The sequence below is a fragment of the Balaenoptera physalus genome (genome assembly GCF_965194825.1).
Source record: "Balaenoptera physalus genome assembly, chromosome: 14".
Taxonomy (NCBI): domain Eukaryota; kingdom Metazoa; phylum Chordata; class Mammalia; order Artiodactyla; family Balaenopteridae; genus Balaenoptera; species Balaenoptera physalus.
Genome location: NC_138893.1, coordinates 53,931,138 through 53,951,881, shown reverse-complemented (window position 1 = coordinate 53,951,881; position 20,744 = coordinate 53,931,138). Strand labels below are relative to the sequence as shown.

Below are 20,744 nucleotides of genomic sequence, written 5' to 3'. Positions count from 1 at the left end.
GAAATAGAAGAATAAGATTGCAGCTTTTATTAATATATAATCTCTACCATATATTAAAATGAACTCTTAAAATTCAGAAAGCAAAAAGGATTACTAGCCTACTAGAAAAATGGATGAGAAAATGAATAGGGATTTCACAAAGAATTCGAAGAGATCAATAAACATGAAAATTGTTCAAGATTAATTATAATTGAGGAATTGCAAATTTAAACTGCAAGTTAAAATCTTCTGCCTATCATGTTAAGGTAAGTTGTGTCAAAAGTTCATGAAGCCGTCTCAAAGGTGCTCCCACTGGCCTAAGATGAAAAACGTGAATGTAAAAAAAGTAAGGACTGCAGTAGGTTGAACTATACCAAATGAGTAAAATTCCAGGAGTCCATAATGATATTTTAAAAATAAAAAGCAAAAATAACTATTGATAACCTTTGGAGATTTCAGGGGTGTTAACTCATTATTATGAAAATTTATGCATAGAAAGTAGCATGTATTTTGTTGCAGAATGTATTCAAAGTAAACAAATAGTTGATAGCAGAAAGCTCTTCTTTACTGAAGAATTCCAGTTAATAAATGAGGAAGGAATGAAGGTATTAGAAAAGTCACCACTTTGTGCCCATAGTACAATAATAGATCTAGGCAGATTATTGATGTATGCTGAAATTATTAGGTGAAAGGTGATAGGTAACTTTATAATGGTGGGTTCAAGTTAATACCCTGAATTCACTGTTCAATCTTAGCATCATTGAAAGTAGAACAGGCAGACATCATATGTCTCTTGACTTGATAAAATAGGAAAGGCATAGCGCTACTTGTGAAGTATTCTACCCTACAAAAATTAACCTGAATCTAATCATGAAAAGTGAAAGAGGGCAGATAGATCATGTAAGGTGTATTAGGCTGTTGTTGTGAGGACTTTGGGTTTTTTTGGTGCAGGTGTGGAATATGTCCCTAATGGCCTCTTTCCCCCATAATTTATTTAATCCTTTGAAGTAAAGCTCAGCTGCATTTCAGACAGTTAAACCTGATTTTATTTCCTTTATTTTTTAGAGCAGTTTAAGGTTCACAGCAAAATTGAGGGGAAGATAGAACTTTTGGCTTTTACTATGAGTAAAATCAGGAGCATGCTAGGTTTTTGAGCAGGAGACTGACATGATGATCTGGCTTAGTTTTAACGAACTACCTGACTGCTATGTCGAGAATCGGCCGGGAGAAGGGGGAGCAGGAGTATTAGCACAGATACCACGTTGGAAGATTTTGCATTAGTCCAGGTGGGAGGTGGGTTGCTTGTACTGGATACTAGTAGAGCAGGGGTCCCCAATCCCTGGGCCGTGGGCAGGTACCAGTCTGCAGCCTGTTAGAAACTGGGCCACACAGCGAGAGATGAGTGAAGCTTCATCTGCCGCTCCCCATCACTCGCATTACTGCGTGAACCATCCCCCCATCCCGTGGAAAAATTGGTTTCCACCCATCCCGTGGAAAAATTGTCTTCCACGAAACCAGTCACTGGTGCCAAAAAGGTTGGGGACTGCTGTAGTACAGTAAGGGAGAAGTGATTAGGACTGTAAATATATTAAATTGGCAGAGATTGGTTAGGATTAGTAAGGGCAACATAATTTCTGATTGGATTAATGTGGAGCATGAGAGAGAGGCGATAAGGACTATAAAGGTTTTAGTTCAAGCAATTCAAAGTGCAGGGTTGCCTTTAACACAGGTGGGAGAGACTGTGAGTGGAGCAGGTTTGGAAGAGAAGATAAAGAATTCAGTTTTGAGTCTCTTCCATATAGTAGGTATGTATTATGAATATAGTACTGCTGAATATTAAGAACCAAGGATATGAGACAACTGCCATGAGAAGGCCTTTCATTGTCAGTTTCACATTGTTCCTTAACTGTGTGAGTTCTCACTTCATGAGCCTGACATTGTTTCTGTATTTTTTTGTTTTGTTTTTCCATTTAAGATTTGTGCATATAATACCACTTTGTGCCAGGTACTATTCTCTCTAATTTCTCAAATACTAATTTTTTAAATCCTCATAAAAATCTTGTGAGGTAAGTGTATTGCATGTTTTACAGCTGAGGCACTGAGAAATTAAGGAACTTGCCAAAGGTCACACAGCTAGAAAAGGTAGAGTTAGGACTCATACCCACACAGCTTGGTTCCAGAGTAAAAATGAGTTAAATAAAGTGAACCTATTGGGCTGCAAGTGCTGATACAAAAGCCCTAGAAATTATATCTCAAGGTGCTCTTAACCTAAGCAGGTTTTTTTTGTTTTTTTTTTTGTTTTTTTATTTATTTTTGGCTGTGTTGGGTCTTCGTTTCTGTGCGCAGGCTTTCTCTAGTTGCAGCGAGCGGGGGCTACTCTTCATCGCGGTGCACGGGCTTCTCATTGTCCTGGCTTCTCTTGTTGTGGAGCACAGGCTCTAGACACACAGGCTCAGTAGTTGTGGCTCACGGGCTTAGTTGCTCCGCGGCATGTGAGATCTTCCCAGACCAGGGCTCGAACCCGTGTCCCCTGCATTGGCAGGCAGATTCTTAACCACTGCGCCACCAGGGAAGCCCCTAGGCAGGTTTTTATGTGAGATCTTCTTGAATGTAATGGTTATCTAAGTAGGAAAATATCTATCAGTACTGAATCTTTATCCATACCTCAGCATAATAAAGGCCATATATGATAAGTCCACAGCTAACATTGTACTCACCAGTGAAAAGCTGGAAGCATTTCTTCTAAGATCAGGTACAAGACAAGGATGTCCACTCTCACCACTTTTATTCAACATGTATTGGAAGTCCTAGCCACAGCAATCAGACAAGAAGAAGAAAGAAAAGAATTCCAAATTGGAAAGGAAGAAGTAAAACCATCACTGTTTGCAGATGACATACTATACATAGACAATTCTAAAGACACCACCAAAAAACCACTAGAGCTCATCGATGAATTTGGTAAAGTTGCAGGATACAAGATTAATACACAGAAACCTGTTGCATTTCTATACACTAACAGTGAAACTATCAGAAAGAGAAATTAAGGAAACAATCTCATTTACCACTGCATCAAAAAGAATAAAATACCTAGGAATAAACCTCTACCTAAAGAGGTTAAAGACCTGTACTTGAAAAACTGTGACACTACTGAAAGAAATTGAAGATGACACAAACAGGTGGAAAGATATATCATGTTAATGGATTGGAAGAATTAATATTGCTAAAATGACCATACTACCCAAGGTAATCTACAGATTCAGCGCAATCCCTATCAAAATACTAAGGGCATTTTTCACAGAACTAGAACAAATAACTTTAAAATTTGTATGGAAACACAAAAGACCCCAAATAGCCAAAACAATCTTGAGAAAGAAGAACAGAAGTGGAGGAATCATGCTCCCTGACTTCAGATTATAATACAAAGCTACAGTAATCAAAACAGTATGGTACTGGCACAAAAACAGACATACAGATCTATGGAGCAGAATAGAGAGCTTGGAAATAGACCCACGCACTTATGGTCAATTTGTGACAAAGGAGGCAAGAATATACAGTGAAAAAAAGAGTCTCTTCAGTAAGTGGTGCTGGGAAAACTGGACAGCTACATGTGAAAGAATGAAATTAGAACATTCTCTATGCCATGTGTAGACCCAAAATGGATTAAAGACCTAAATGTAAGACTGGAAACCATAGAACTCCTAGAAGAAAACAAAGGCAGAACATTCTTTGACATAAATCATAGTATTTTTTTTTTTTGATCTCTCTCCTAATGCAAAGGAAACAAAAGCAAAAATAAACAAATGAGACCTAATTAAACTTAAAAGCTTTTGCACAGCAAAGGAAACCATTGACAAAACAAAAAGGTAACCTATTGAATGGGAGGAAATATTTGCAAATGATATAACCCATAAGGTGTTAATATCCAAAATATATAAACAGCTCATACAACTCAACATCAAAAAAAATCCAATTTAAAAATGCGCAGAAGACCTGAATAGACATTTTTCCAAAGAAGATGTACAGATGGCCAAAAGACAATGAAAAGATGCTCAACGTCGTTAATCATTAGAGAAACGTAAATCAAAGCCACAGTGAGATATCACCTCACACCTGTCAGAATGGCTGTCATCAGAAAGACCACAAATAAAAAATGTTGGTAAAGATTTGAAAAAAAAGGAACCCTTGTACACTACTGGTGGGAAGGTAAATTTGTGTAGCCAGTATGGAAAACAATATGGAGGTTTCTCAAAAAAACTAAAAATAGAACTACCATGTGACCCAGCAATTCCACTCCTGAGTATTTTATCTGGAAAAAAAAAAAAAAATGAAAACTCTAATTCAAAAAGACACACTCACCCCAGTGTTCATAGTAGCATTATTCACAGTTGCCAAGATACGGAAGTAACCTAGGTTGTGTCCATCAGTAAATGAATGGATAAAAAAGATGGGGGGGGTGTGTACACACACTCAGTGGAATACTAATCAGCCATAAAGAATGAGATTTTGCAATTTACAACAACATGGATGGACTTGGAAGGTATTATGCTAAGTGAAATAAGGCAGAGAAAGACAGATACTGTATGATGTGGAATCTAATGAATTTAACAGAAAAGAAACACAGATACAAAGAACTAATTAGTGGTTACCATGGGGAGGGGCAAGATAGGGGTAGGGGATTAAGAGGAATAAACTACTATGTATAAAATAAATAAGCTGCAAGGATGTATAGTACAAGACTAGGAATATAGCTAATATTTCATCATAACTATAAACAGAATATAACCTTTAAAAATAGTGAATCACTATGTTGTACACCTGAAACTTATATAATGTTATACACCAAGTATTACCTCAGTTGGAAAAAAAAAAAACAGTGCATCTTTATCATTCTGTTTACATGTCTGGCATGTTACAAGTATTGGTTTGGGATTTGTGGACTGATGTTATTCTGGGTGCTTCATATTTTCTCCTATTTAATGTGTCAGTTGCTTGACTGATAATGTTGAAAATCCTTAAGGAGTTGGCTGGCCTCTTTGCATTCAGTTATTGATTTTACTCCTTTTTTTTTTTTTTTGGCTGTACCGCTTGGCTTGTGGGAGCTTAGTTCCCCAACCAGGGATTGAACCTGGGCCCCTGCAGTGAAAGCCCCAAGTCCTAACCACTGGACCTCCGGGGAATTCCTTGGTTTTACTCCTTTTACTCCTTTCATTGCCCCAAAAGGCAGTGTAGCTTTTTAGTTCAGATTCCTCTTTAGTAATCTTGATGAACTTTCTGTCAGTTTGAAATGATACAGTTTTGCAAAGTGTTTTATATTGTTTTTCCTTGAGTATATACTCAGTCTCTACAAGGTGATGATGATGGTGGCTAGCCTTTTTAGGTTAATATTCTTGAGGACCACATAATAAGTGTAAAACAGTATATGATTTAATTCTGCTTTTCTTTGTTGCATTAGTGAGCCATCAGTAGACTTTATGGGAAAAAAATGCCAATCCTTATTTATCCAGATTCGATATAACACTTGGTATTTGTTTCTTGTATTGAATGCAGGTGAACCACTGAGCACAGATGATTATTTGAGTGGCTGTCAATTCTCCCAAAGATTTCATATAATGGACACCATTCTAGATACATAGACAAGAAGTAAATTCATTATATAGAAGGATGCCTTAGGGTATTTGGGTTTATTTCTCTCAGCCTGATTGAGAACGGCTGATCGGGGCTGTGGTCTGTTTTTGTAAGGCTCAAGAGCTAAGGATTTTTTTTTGTTAAGGGTTATGTAAAAAAAAAAAAAAAGCAGGGACAGAGACTATATATGGCCTGCAACACCTAAAATATTTACTATATGGCCTTTTACAGAAAAGGTTTGTCCAGCTCTCCTCTAAGAGGAGAATACTTAAATTTGAATCCCAGCTTCTCCTTTTTGTATCTGTTTGACCTCAGTATCTGCCTCTATAAATGGGGGATAGTAATAATACCTGTCTCAGAATTGTTGGGAAGATTACATAAAATAATGAATGTCAAGTTTAAAAATACAGCTTTAATGAATGTTAGCTGGCATTATTATAATTCTGTAATATGTAATATAAAATGATAATGATGTTTGTACGTTGCTTTTATGAATATGGCGTATAGCAAATAATCAAGTCTGCTCTTCTGTTGGGATCTGAAGCAATGGTAAATTGAGAATATTAGCCAGTATTTTTGGTACCATGATATTTGATAGATTCTTATTGGTGACTGTAATTCAGTATTTCTCAAGGTATTTCTCTTTTCTTTGAATAGCACTAATTTAATTATTTTTATTTGCTAATAGCTTCCTCTTATCGCTTGAGTTTTGATACCCTAGAGAAACGGTTCTCAAACCTTTTTGGTCTTAAGACCCCTTAAAAATTATTGAGCTCTTTGAGGAGCCATTCTATTAATAATTTATTTGAAAATAACAATAATCAACCTATTACATGTTAACATTTTAGTGAAAATCATTGTTTTCCAAAACAAAAAACTTAAGTGGGAAAAGGAGCATTGTTTTTACATTTTGCAAATTCCTTTAAAGTCTGTGTTAATAGAAGATAGCTGGATCCTTATATCTACTTTTTCATTCAACTATTGCGTATGTTATTTTGGTTGAAGTATTTGAAGAAAATCTAGTCTCATACAGAAATGTTGTTGGAAAAGGGAGAAATATTTTAATAGTCTTGCAAATAACTGGATGTTTTTCTTGGATACAACACCAAAACTTCATGAGTGATGTTTTTTTCTTTTTTTCTTTTTAATTAATAAAGTCTGTTTTTTAGAGCAGTTTTAGGTTCACAGCAAATTGAGCAGAAAGTACTACGAGTTGCCATATACACATAAACTCCCCACTATAAGCATCTGGAACCACAGTGGTACATTTATCACAATTGATGAACCTACATTGACCCATCATTATCACCCAAAGCCATAGTTTACATTAGCGTTCATTCTTGTACATTCTGTGGGTTTTGACACATGTATCCACCATTGTAGTAGCGTATAGAATAGTTTCACTGCTTTAAAAATCCTCTGTGCTCTGCGTATTCATCCCCCCTTTCGCCCCAGTCCTGGCAACCATTGATCTTTTCACTGTCTCCATAGTTTCGCCTTTTTCAGAATGTTCAGAATATAGTATGTAATCTTCTCAGGTTGGCCTGTTTCACTTAGTAATATGCATTTAAGTTTCCTCCATGTCTTTTCATGATTTGATAGCTCATTTCTTTTTAGCACTGAATAATAATTCTGTGTCTGGATATAATAATAATAATAATTCTGTGTCTGGATATACCACAGTTTATCCACTCACCTGAAGGACATCTTGGTTTCTTCTAAGTTTTAGCAATTATGAATAAAGCTGCCAGAAACATCTGTGTGCAAGTTTTTTTTTTTTAATTTTCAGATCATTTGAGTAAATACCAAGGAGTGCAGTTGTTGGATCGTATGGTAGGAGTATGTTTCATTTGTAAGAAACTGCCAAATTGTCTCCCAAGGTGGCTATACCATTTTGCATTATTCTCAGCAGTGAATGAGAATTCCTGTTCTTTCACATCCTCACCAACATTTGGTGTTCTCAGGTGTTTTTTTTTTTTTAATTAATTTATTTATTTTTGGGTCTTCGTTGGGTCTTTGTTGCTGCGGGCGGGCTTTGTCTAGCTGTGGCGAGCGGGGGCTACTCTTCGTTACGGTGGTGCGCGGGCTTCTCATTGCGGTGGCTTCTCGTGTTGCAGACCACAGGCTCTAGGTGCGCGGTCTTCAGTAGCTGTGGTTTGCAGGCTCTAGAGTGCACGCTCAGTAGTTGTGGTGCACGGGCTTAGTTGCTCCATGGCATGTGGGATCTTCCCGGACCAGGGCTTGAACCTGAGTCCCCTCCATTGGCAGGCAGACTCCTAACGACTGCGCCACCAGGGAAGCCCCTCAGGTGTTTTTTTATTTTGAGAATTTGGGTTGGTTATGTTCTACTTAAAGTTGTAATATGGGGTATTTTAAAATTTATTCTACATTTTGTCCATAAGAATGCCTTGTTCTAATGTTTCTTGATATATGTTCCCCTTAATGGTTTTAAAGACTGTGTCATATATTATTCCAGTTCTTTATATTTGTTGTTATTAAACTACACACAGAATTTCAAGGATCAGTTCATCACTATATTGTAGGGATACTATTTAGTGTATAATACTCTTCCCAAAGATACCCAGCGATTCTGGTGTTTTCTTTTCACTGTTACAACACACTTTTTAGTAATTGAAGATTCAAAGAACATGATATAGTAACATCTAGTACTTGCTGATTACTTAGGGTCAGTCATTGTATAAATATAATTTGAGTTTTTTTCCTTAAATGTATTCATTTGTACTTACACAAACGTACTAGTCTTTATTCTGCAGAGACTTCAGAGATTTTACTGGACTGTTTATCTAGTCTTTTGTGCTGTTACTACTCCACTCTGCATCTCTTTCTGAGCACTTGTAATAATTAGACTAAATGCTGAAGTATCCTATTGCTTTCACTTCTCTAGTCAAAAAGTAGCCACTTGTTTCCTATCTTTAAACCAGTATCTGCGCATAACTGTATAATCTGTTCCTCAGCAAACTGAGAACTAAAGAAATGCCACAGTATTCTGAAAATATATCTATTAATTGCCGTTTCATTGCAGTTTTTCACTGCCACACACTTACAGTAAAAAATGCCAGTTTAACCTATGAATGCCCTTGATGACACAGAAATACTGCTTTTACTAAAATTCAACCCTTGAGTACACATCTTGTTAATATTATATGTGATGAAATGGGAAGTATGCATAAAGCACTTACGTGATTGTTTGAGTTTGAGCTAAATTAGATGCTTTTTTTTTCATGGAACACCATTTTACTTGGAAGAATGTCTGATAAACTGTGATTATTCAGACTTTAGTATTTGACAGACATTTTTCAAAAATGAATGAAGTGAACCTGTTATACAGGGTGGAGAGAGGAAGAAATAACAGTATTTGTTTGCCAGTGATAACATCCCAGCTTCAAGAAAAATTAGAATTTTGGAAAACATATTATCCAGTACTGTGAGTGTGACAACTCCCCTTTTAAAACTTTTCTGATGAGATTAGTGGTGATATTAACAAACGTGATTTTTTTTTTTTTTGGGTGGGATATGGTACAGTGAAATATGTCTACATTGGAAGAGCCACATAATTCAGTGAACTAGTACTTTCCAAATGGCCAGTACCTGACATAACAAATCAAGCATTGGTCATGGATCCTTTCCAAGTGCAAAATAGGCCAATGGGTTTTTTTGGTAGCAAAGATTTTATTTTTGAATTAACATATAGAAAAATGGACCATTTTTGTGTACAGTTCTAGGAATTTTACTCTATGTATAAATTTGTATACCCACCACCACATTCAAGATACAGAATAATTCCATTATCCCAGACAACTCCCGTATGCTTTTCTTTTGTAATTACGCCTCTCCAAACCTCTGGCAACCTCTCATCCGTTCATTACTATAGTTTTGTCTTTTTGAGAATGTCATATAAATGGAATCATATATATAGAAAGTAACCATTTGAGACTGGCTTCATTCACTCAGCATGATGCCTTTGAGAATCATCCATGTTGCAGCTATCAATATTCATTTCTATTTTAAAAAATTAAAGTTCACCATTTTAATCATTTTAAAGTGTATAATTCAGTAGTTTTTACTACACTCACAGTGTTGTACAGCCATCACCACTATCAAATTTTATAGCATTTTCATTACCCCAAAAAGATATCCCATACCCATTATAGTCACTCCCTCCTTCCCCTCCCCCATCCTCTGGCAATCACTAATATCCTTTCTGTCTCTATGGATATGCCTATTCTAGACATTCTATATAAACAGAGTCGTATAACATATGACCATTTGTGTCTGGCTTCTTTCATTTAGCATATTATTTTTGAGGTTAATCCATAATACAATACATATCAGTATTACATTTCTGTATTAGTCAGCTCAGGCTGCGGTAATAAAATGTTGAATGTCTTAAACAGCAGATACTAATTTTCTCACATTCCAGATCAAGGTCCAGCATGATTGGTTTCTTGTGAGTACTCTCTTCCTGGCTTGCAGATGCCCACCGTCTCACTACGCCCTCAGATAGCCCTTTCTCTGTACTCAAGTGAGAGTGGGGGGCTCTCTCTGGTATCTCTTCTTTTTTAATTTTTATTTATTTATTTATTTATTTTTAATTGAAGTATAGTTGATTTACAGTGTTTCAGGTATACAGCGAAGTGATTCAGTTATACGTACATATATAAATATGTACTCTTTTTCAGATTCTTTTTCATTATAGGTTATTACAAGATATATAGTTCCCTGTGCTATACAGTAGGTCCTTGTTTATCTATTTTATATATAGTAGTGTGTATCTGTTAATCGCAAATTCCAAATTTATCCCTACACCCCCTCTTTCCCCTTTGGTAACCATAAGTTTGTTTTCTGTCTGTGAGTCTATTTCTCTTTTGTAAATAAGTTCATTTGTATCCATTTTTTAGATTCCTCATATAAGCAATATTATGTGATATTTGTTTTTCTCTGATTTACTTCATTTAGTATAATGATATCTCTTCTTATAAGGACACTAATCCTATCAGATTAGCTCCGATTCCCCCTTAACCTTAATTAAAATAAAGTTACATTGGGGAATTCCCTGGTGGTCCAGTGGTTAGGACTTGGCACTTTCACTGTTGTGGCCCGGGTTCGATCCCTGGTTGGGGAACTAAGATACTGCAAGCCGCACAGCATGGCCAAAAAAAAAAAAAAGTTACATTGGAGGTTAGGACTTCAACATATATATGGGGGGGTACAAGCATTCAGTCCATAACAGTTCCTTTTTTTTTTTTAAATTAATTTATTGATCTATTTTTGGCTGTGTTGGGTCTTTGTTGCTGTGCGCGGGCTTTCTCTAGTTGCGGTGAGCAGTGGCTACTCTTCGTTGTGGTGCACGGGCTTCTCATTGCGGTGGCTTCTCTTGTTGCGGAGCATGGGCTCTAGGCACGCGGGCTTCAGTAGTTGTGGCACACGGGCTCGGTAGTTGTGGCTCGTGGGCTCTAGAGTGCAGGCTCAGTAGTTGTGGCGCATGGGCTTAGTTTCTCCGTGGCATGTGGGATCTTCCCGGCCCAGGGCTCCAACCCGTGTCCCCTGCATTGGCAGGCGGATTCTTAACCACCGCGCCACCAGGGAAGTCCAAACAATTCCTTTTTATGGCTGAATATTATTACATGGTATGCTTAAACCCTATTTTGTTTATCCATTCATCAGTTGATGGACATTTGGGTGTTTCTACTTTTTGGCTATTACAAATATTGGCGCGGTGAACGTTCCTGTAACAAGTTTTGTTTGAACACCTGTTTTCATTTCTCTGAGGTATATACTTGGGAGAGGAATTGCTGGGTCACATGGTAATTCTATATTTAGCTTTTTGAGGAACCATCAAACTTCCACAGCATCTGCATCATTTTGCATTCCCATCAGCAACATGTGAGGTCCCAATTTCTTCGACATCCTAGCTAACACTTGGAATTTTTCCTTGTTTTGTTTTGTTTAAATAGCCATCCTAGTGGGTATAAAATGGTATGGCATGGTTTTGATTTGCATTTCCCTAGTGACTAATGAGTTGAGCTTGTTTTCATGTGCTTGTTGGCCATTTGTAAATTTGGGAAAATGTGAATTTAAGTCTTTTACCCATTTTAAAATTGGGTTATCTGTTTTTTTGTTGTGTTGTAAGAGTTCTTTTTATATTCTGGATGCTAGACTCTTATCATATATATGATTTGCAAAAATTTTCTCCTATTTTTTTGGGTTTTTCCACTTTCTTCATAATATTGTTTGATTCATAGAAGTTTTTAATTTTTATGAAGTTTAGCATTAAAAAATTTTGTTGTTTGTACTTTTGGTGTTATATTTAAGAATCCATTGCTACATCCAAAGTCACAAAGATTTACCCCTGTTTTCCTTTAAGAGTTCTATGGTTTTCTCCCTTATGTTTAGATCTTTGATACATTTTGGGTTAATTTTTATATATGGTGTGAGGTCAAGAATCTAATAACTTCATTCTTTTGCATGTGGTTATCCAGCAGTCCCGGCGTCATTTGTTGAAAAGGCAATTCTTTCCCCACTGAATAGTCTTGACATCCTTGCCAAAAATCAGTTGACCATTGATGTATGGATTTACTTCTGGATTCTCAGTTCTGTTCTATTGGTCTATATGTCTATTCTTGTGCCAGTACCACGCTCTTCTGATTATTGTGGCTTGTAATAGTTTTTGAAACCAGGATGTGTAAGTCCTCCAACTTTGTTCTTCTTTTTGTTCAACTTTCTTCAAAACATGATTGTTCTGGCTGTTTTGGCTCCCTTGCAGTTCCATATGAATTTTAGGGTCAGTCTGTCAATTTGTGCCAGAAAGGAATTTTGGTAGGGATTATATTCAATCGGTAGATCAATTTGGGGAGTATTGCCATCTTAACAATATTAAAGCATTCTAATCTAGGAACATAAGATGTTTTTCCATTTATTTAGGACTTCTTTCTTTCAACATTATTTTGCAGTTTTTAGTGTACAAGTCTTCCACCTCCTTGCTTAAATTTATTCCTAAGTATTTTATTCATTTTGATAATATTGGAAATGGAATTGTTTCCTTCATTTCAGATTGTTCATTGCTAGTGTATAGATATTCATTGCTAGTGTACAGAAATACAAATGATTTTTGCATGTTCTTGTATCTGGCAACCTTGCTGAACTTGTTTATTAGATCTAATAGTTTTTCTTCAGGATTTCCTATGTATAAGATCATGACATCTGTGAAAAGAGGTACTTTTACTTTTTCCTTTTCAATTAGGATGCCTTTTGTTTCTTTTTCTCTTACCTAATTGCCCTGGCTAGAACTTCCAGACAATGTTGAATAGAAATGGCAAGAGTGAATATCCTTATCTTTTTCTCATCTTAGTGGGAAGCTTTAAATCTTTCACCACTGAGTATGTTAGCCGTGAGTTTTTCATAGATGCTCATCATCAGGTTGTAAAATCTTCTTTCCGTTCCTAGGTTGTTGAGTATTTTTATCATGAAAGGGTGTTGGAATTGGTCAAATGCCTTTTCTGTGTCAGTTGAGATGATCATGTTATTTTTTCCCCTTTCATTCTGTTAATAAGGTGTCTAGTTTTTTTTTCAGTTGATTGATTTTTATATGTTGAACCACCCTTGCATTTCTGGGATAAATCCATGGTACATAGTTCTCTTAATTTGCTGCTGAATTTTGTTCGCTAGGATTTTGTTGAGGATTCTTGCATCTATATTCATGAGAGATACTGGTCTGTAGTTTTCTTGTGATGTTTTTGTCTTTGGTATCAGGGTAACACCAGCCTAATGAAATGAGTTAGGAAGTATTCCTCTTCTATTTTTTGGCACAGTTTGAGAAGAATTGATGTTATTTCTTCTTAAAACGTTTAGCAGAATTCATCAGTGAAGCCATATGACCCTTGATTTTTATTTGTTAGAAGTTTTTTAAATTACTGTTTTAAGCTCTTTGCTTTTACTAGATCTATTATATTTTTTATTGTTGAGTCAGTTTTGGTAGTTTATTTCTAGGAATTAGTCCATTTCATCTGTGTTATCTATTTGTTGGCACACTCTTGTTCATTATATATTTTCTAATACTTTTTATTTCTGTAAAGTCAGTAGTGATGCTCCCACTTTCGTTTCTGATTTTAGTAAATTGAGTCACCTCTCTTTAATTTCTTGGTCAGTCTAACTAAAGGTTTGTCATTATTGTTATTCTTTTCAAAGACGTTTTAGTTTCACTGATTTTCTCTGTTTTTCTATTCTCTCACTTTAAAAAATCTCCACCCAAATCTTTATTATTTCCTTTTTTCTGCTTGCTTTGCATTTAGTTTCTTCTTTTTCTAGTTCCTTAAGCGTAGAAGGTTAGGTTACTGATTAGTGATATTCTTTTTTTTAATATAGGTGTTTACAGATATAAATTCCCCTCTGAGCACTGCTTTAGCTGCATCCCATATATTTTGGTATGTTGGGTTTTTTTTGTTGTTGTTTTTTAAATTCTTCTCAAAGTATTTTCTAATTTTCTTTCTTTTTCTTTATTTTTTATTTTTATTTTTATTTTTGGCCACACCATGAGGCTTGCAGGATCTTGGTTCCCTGACCAGGGATCGAACTTGTGCCCCCTACAGTGGAAGTGTGGAGTCCTAACCATTGGACCACCAGGGAATTCCCATGTATTTTCTATTTTTCATTGTGATTACTTCTTTTTTTTTTTTTTTTTAAATTTATTTATTTATTTATTTATTTTATTTCTTTTTGGCTGTGTTGGGTCTTCGTTTCCGTGCGAGGGCTTTCTCTAGTTGCGGCGAGCGGGGGCCACTCTTCATCGCGGTGTGCGGGCCTCTCACTATCGTGGCCTCTCTTGTTGCGGAGCACAGACTCCAGCCGCGCAGGCTCAGTAGTTGTGGCTCACGGGCCCAGTTGCTCCGCGGCATGTGGGATCTTCCCAGACCAGGGCTCGAACCCGTGTCCCCTGCATTGGCAGGCAGATTCTCAACCACTGCGCCACCAGGGAAGCCCCATTGTGATTACTTCTTTGACTCACTGGTTAAAAATATGTTGTTTAATTTCTACATATTTATGAATTTCTCAGTTTTCCTGTTACTGATCCCAGTTTCATTACATTATTGTTGGAGAAGATATTTTGTATGATTACTAACTTTTTAAATTTATTGAGACCTTTTTTTTGTGGTTTAACATGATCTACCCTGGAGAGTGTTCCATGTGCACTTAAAAAAATGTATATTCTGTTCTTGGTGGGCTATGTATGTCTTTTAGGTCTACTTGATTTATAGTGTTGTCCAAGTTTTCTGTTTCCTTTTTATCTCTTAGTTTCATTTGTTATTGAAAGCGGGATGTTGAAGTCTACAACTATTATTGCTGAACTTTTCCTCCTTTCCACTCTGTCAGTTTTGCTTCATATATTTTGGGGCTCGGTTGTTAGGCGCATATATATTTTTAATTGTTAAATCTTTTTTTTTTTAATTATGGTATAGTTGATGTACTTTATGAGTTTAAGGCATACAACTAGTAATTCAGAATTTTTTAAAGTTATATTTCATTTATAGTTATTGCTAAATCTTCTTGGTAAATTGATTTTTATCACATGTCCTTCTGTGTCTATTGTAACAAGTTTTATCTTAACATCTATTTTGTCTGATACTAGTATATCCACTTCATTTTTCTTTCAGTTGCTGTTTTCATGGACTTTTTCTTTCATTTTCATCCTCTTTTATGTCTTTGAATCTAACATGAGTTTCTTGTACACAGCATATAGTTGGATCATGTTCTTTTCTTAAATCCATTCTGCCCATCTCTGCCTTTTATAGGAGAGTTTAATCCATTTTCATTTAATGTAGTTACTGATAAGGAAGGATCGTTGCCATTTTGCTGTTTGTTTTCTACATATCTATGTCACTTTTGTTCTTTGGAAGTCTTCCATTACTGCCTTCTTTTGTGTTATATAAATATTTTCTAGTGTACCATTTTGATTCCTTTCCCACTTCATTTACTGCACAGTTTTTAGTTATTTTCTTAGTGTTTGCCCTGGGGATATATATATAACGTCTTAATTAATAACAACTTAGTTTCAGTAGTATTACAAAATACTTTGCTCCTATATAGCTGTGTCCCTCTACTTTAGGTTGTTATTGTATTGTTGCAGATTACATCTTTATACATTGTATGCCCATCAACATAAACTTTTGATTATTTTTGTACGTAGCTGTCTTTTTAATCACATAAGGAAAAAAAAGGAGTTACAAACCAAAATACAACTCCTCTCCCTTTCTTCCTTTCCCAAACATTTTATGATATAGTGCTTCTATTATGCTTTCAGATACTATTGTAAACAGTTTGCAGATATTTACTTAATTATCTTAATTTTTTGAGATCAAAACAATTTTATAGCCAAGGAAGGTGAGACATAAAGAAGACAAATAACTTGCCCAAGGCCATAGAACTGTTATAACACACAGTCAGAAATTTGAACCCAGGTAATCTGGCTCCAGAATCCATGTTCTTAACTACTAGTCTCTTACTTCCTGGAGTATGTAAAATTCAGTTGGATACATGAAACATATGCATTTGTGTTTAAAATTCAAGACAGATGAAGCAAAGGATACTAGGAGTCAGTTGGGAGGAAAGACAACTTTTGAGCTATGTCCTTGAAGACCAAGCAGGATCAAGACTCTCGAGATCTGAGAGAAGACCGTTTTAGGCAGAAGAAACAGGGTGAGGCGAGGGACTGAGATAAGCAAAAGCAAGGTGTATTTGAGAAACAGAGTACTTTGAGTTGAGTGTGCTTGAAGGACATTTGGAGAGGATGTTGAAAAGGTTCACTTTAGGAAGGATTTAAAAGCTAGACTTCATAGTTTGGAATTTACTCTCCAGGCATTAGGTAATGATTGAATACTGTTGAGCAGAGAGAAACTATAAAGAATTTACTTTATATGTAAAGATTATATAAATCTGAAGGCTAGCTCAAACTTTAATGTAATTTTAAAATTTCTAAAACATGGTGAAGCTTATTCCATTGGGGGCCAGATTGAAGTTTGATATTTTGTATTGCTGTATATTAAGGTGTGTTGGAGATGTGTTATAAAGTAATGATTTTTTAATTTTGCAAATTAGATATGTTTAAGGAAATGTGTTTGGTTTTATCAAAAGGGATATGCTTCCTTTCAAAATCATCTCTTGTATGAGAGGTAGGGTGGTGTAATATGCATTTAATTACATGCCATATACAGTAGTTCAGATCAGCAGTGTTTTTTGAGCCCTCACGAAACCAACATGTTTGCCAGATGATAGAAGTATAACCATGAATAAGACATGGTTATATTTTCAGTCTCTTTTCCTTCCTAATTGGTAAATGTTGGAATGCTCTAGTATTCAGTCTTCTTTGTCCTTACTTTTTTCCTTTATAGTTTATTACAAGATACTGAGTATAGTTCCCTACGCTATATAGTAGGACCTTGTTGTTTATCTGTCTTATATATAGTAGTTTGTATCTGCTAATCCCAAACTCCTAATTTATCCCTCCCTCACCCCCTTTCCCCTTTGGTAACCATAAGTTTGTTTTCTATGGCTGTGAGTCTGTTTCTGTTTTGTAAATAAGTTCATTTGTATCTTTTTTTTTTTTTAGATTTCACATATAAGTGATATCATATGATATTAGTCTTTCACTGGCTTACTTCACTTAATATTGTAATTTCTAGTTCCATCCATGTTGCTGGAAATTTCATTCTTTTTTTTTTTTTTTAACAGCAAGTAGAACTCTATTTATTTATTTATTTACTTACTTACTTACTTACTTACTTTACTTACTCACTTACCACACCTCACAGCATGCAGGATCTTAGTTCCCCAACCAGGGATTGAACCGATGCTCCCTGAAATGGAAGTACAGAGTCCTAACCACTGGACCACCAGGGAATTCCCCACGTTTCATTCTTTTTTATGGCTGAGTAGTATTCCGCTGTACATATATGCCACATCTTTGTTCATTCATCTGTCAATAGACATTTAGGTTGCTCCCATGTCTTGGCTGTTGTAAATAGTGCTGCTATGAACATTGTGTGTGTGTGGGGGGGGGGTGCATGTATCTTTTCAAACTAGAGTTTTGCCCATATATATGCCCAGGAGTGGGATTGCTAGATCATATGGCAACTCTCCTTTTAGTTTTTTAAGGAATCTCCATACTGTTTTCCATAGTGGCTGTACCAACTTACATTCCCACCAGCAGTGTAGGAGGGTTTCCTTTTCTCTACACCCTCTCCAGCATTTATTATTTTTGGACTTTTTGATGATGGCCATTCTGACCAGGGTAAGGTGATACCTCGTTGTAGTTTTGATTTGCATTTCTCTAATTAGCAGTCTTGAGCATCATTTCATGAGCTTATTGGCCATCTGTATGTCTTCTCTGGAGAAATGTCTATTTAAGTCTTCTGCACATTTTTTGATTGGGTCCTTTTTGTCTGCCCTCATTGAGTGGATAAGATCTTATCTAGTTCTAAGGCTTTAAATTCTGTCTGTACTTTGATGATTTCCAGTTTTATATCCCTGATCCCAGTGTCTCCTACTTCAAACTCACCTATCCAGTTGTTTCCTGCATGCATCCACTTTGATCTGCAAGAGACAAGTCAGACTTAATGTGTCCAAAACTGAACTAGATTTGTCTCTGTCCAACCTGTTTCTCCTCCAGTCTTCTCGTAGAAAGTTACATTACCATTCACCCAGCTCTCGACCAAAAAAAGCCTAAGTGTCCTTTCCCTCATTCTACATCTACTGCATCATCAAAGCAAATTGGTTTAATCTTCAATATATACTCTATAACCTGTCATTACTTTCTACCTCCATTACTGCCATTCCGGTTTAAGTCACCATTTTCTCTTGCCAAGGCTATTGTAATAATAGTCTCATTATAATGTTTTACTTATAATCAGTTATCTGTGCAGCCACCTGGTAAACTTAAACAGTATAAATCTGATCACATTACTTCCACCACTACCCAAATGTAAAGCTAGTGGATTTCTCTTAAGTTCAAACCTCAATCTTCTCACCATAGCCTCTGTGATCTTGCCTCTAGAGCTCTGATCTCATGTTCTGCTTTCCATCTTATTCACTTTGCTCAGACCATACCAACTTTCTTGCTGTTTCTCATATATACCGTACTTCATACCATTTACTGCTTCAGTACTATTCCCTCTGCCTAGAACGTTCCTTTGTCTTGGATATCTACATTGGCTTGCTCACTCCATTCAGTGCTCAAAAATTCAGCCTCCTAGAGTCTTTTCCAGTCTGCTGTATTCTTCTTTGACCAGTTCTTCTTTTACTTACCCTCACCACATATTATTCATTATCATCGTCATCATTATTTATATCATTTGTCTCCTCTGCCAGAATTAAAGTTCCAAGATAAGGACTTTTGTCTGTGTTGTTCACAGCTGCATTCTAGTGACTGACTCATAGTAGACGCTCAATAAATAGAAATAAATAAGTATCTATAGTCTATCAAGGACAGGAGGAGGCTCAGAAACAACAGCTTTTCTAAAAGGCAATAGAAATCGCTGATCTCTCATATAATATTTTTAGTATCTGAGAAAATATGTAATGACAAAAGGCTATTATGAATTCAGTAATGCTTTTTAAAGAAATAATGCATTTTGTTCATAGCGAAAAAATGCGTTTAGAAAAGTAGTGACTCTATGTGCAAGCACATTTTTATTTAATTTACAAACAGTGCTCATGTATGTGGACATACTGACCTTGTAATGACTGTGAGTTCCTCTAAGGAATTGTGGCCCACAGATTGAGAACTCCTGATGTAATTGACTTATTCCTAATCAACTTCAGATTTGCATTTAAATGGCTTCTTTTTAGCATAATTACTCTACCCAAGACAGTTTGATATAACAGAAAAAAATGAACCAAAACTGTCCTGGGAGTTCCAAAGAACTAAATTCATCTGACCTAGTTACTTACTACCTTTGCAGTTTTGGTTACTTAACATCTTGGAATCTCATTTATGGCATAATGCATGTAAATACCATTATATGAAATTATTTCAGTAGTGTTCCAGCTACTCAGTATGTATTCCTTTTCCCTCCTTAGTGTATTAATACCACTGTTTTTCAGTACTTCATCTCTCAATTTATTTCTCTCTTTGCTGTGATTACAGCTTTGCACAAAAAAAGTGTCCTGTCATCTCTGTTCATGGGGCAGCAAAGCAAGCCATTAATTAATTCTGGTTTTAGTTCATAGATACAGGAACCTTTTTCCATTAGATGTCACTTGCCCTTCTGTTTCATTTATTTGCATTTCTTTGGGTCTTCAGCATACGAGACACACGAAATAGAGTCATTATAAAATCTTAAATCACTTAGGTAAATAGGATGTAGGAATTAGGAAGGGTGTGTTTGTATTCATCCAACAAACACTGCAGTTAAGGAACAGGCAGGCTGATGTTAAGAAAAAGATGCATAGGCTCCAGTTCTTTGCTCAAAATCTAGTAGATAAAATGCCAAAAAAAAAAAAAGAAAAATTGAAGTATAGTTTACTAGTAGTACAACTTCAGCGCTGTTGAGGATGTTCTTAACTTTGCCTGGGGCTTATGGGTTGAGATAAGGGATGCCTTAGAATTAACTGGATTAAAGGTTGCAGAAGAACATTCTGGGCAGAGGGCTTGCTGTACTTTAAAGGCATGGAAGCATTGACATGTATGTAACGACCAATAAATCGTCTGCCCAGAGCATAGCATATGTAGAAAGAAAACGGCAGGGCAGACTGAAAAGGTAGTTTGGGACTAGACAGACCCTCAGTGATCTTGCATGCCAGCCAGGAATTTGAAGTCTTCAGTATTGTCAGTGGAAAGCCATCAAAGATTTTTAAAACCAGGAAAAGATGGAAGAGGTTTCGTGGCAGCGTGAAAGATGGATTCTGGTGGATTTGATGGTATAGGGGATGTTTTAAATAGTCAGATGAATGAAAAGTTGAGATGTTATTAGCAAGTCGTGTGAAAAAGTGAAAAGCCTGGGCTTTAGAATCACCAGCCTGGTTTTAAACCTAGGCTCTGCGTCTTCGTAGTTGTATGAAAAAAATAGCTGCTTCAGTCTTCTATTTTCTTAAATGTATTAGGTAGTAATAATACCTGTTTTACAGTGTTC

The 20,744-nt window shown here is 36.0% G+C and overlaps 1 protein-coding gene across 21 annotated transcripts in view; it reads left to right on the top strand.

Moving 5' to 3' along the window:
- The window catches only part of LCOR (ligand dependent nuclear receptor corepressor), a 135,774-nt gene that overhangs the window by 30,759 nt on the left and 84,271 nt on the right, over window positions 1-20,744 (top strand). Inside the window, exon 2 of one of the 21 annotated variants that reach the window (XM_082423613.1) lies at window positions 14,167-14,255. The exons of 18 other annotated variants lie outside the window; for them this stretch is intronic. The gene's annotated coding sequence lies outside the window, so the exon portion shown is untranslated. Of the gene's footprint in view, window positions 1-1,470; window positions 14,256-20,744 lie in introns of those variants that run through there. 2 more of the 21 variants (XM_082423619.1, XM_082423617.1) reach the window with 2 other exon arrangements.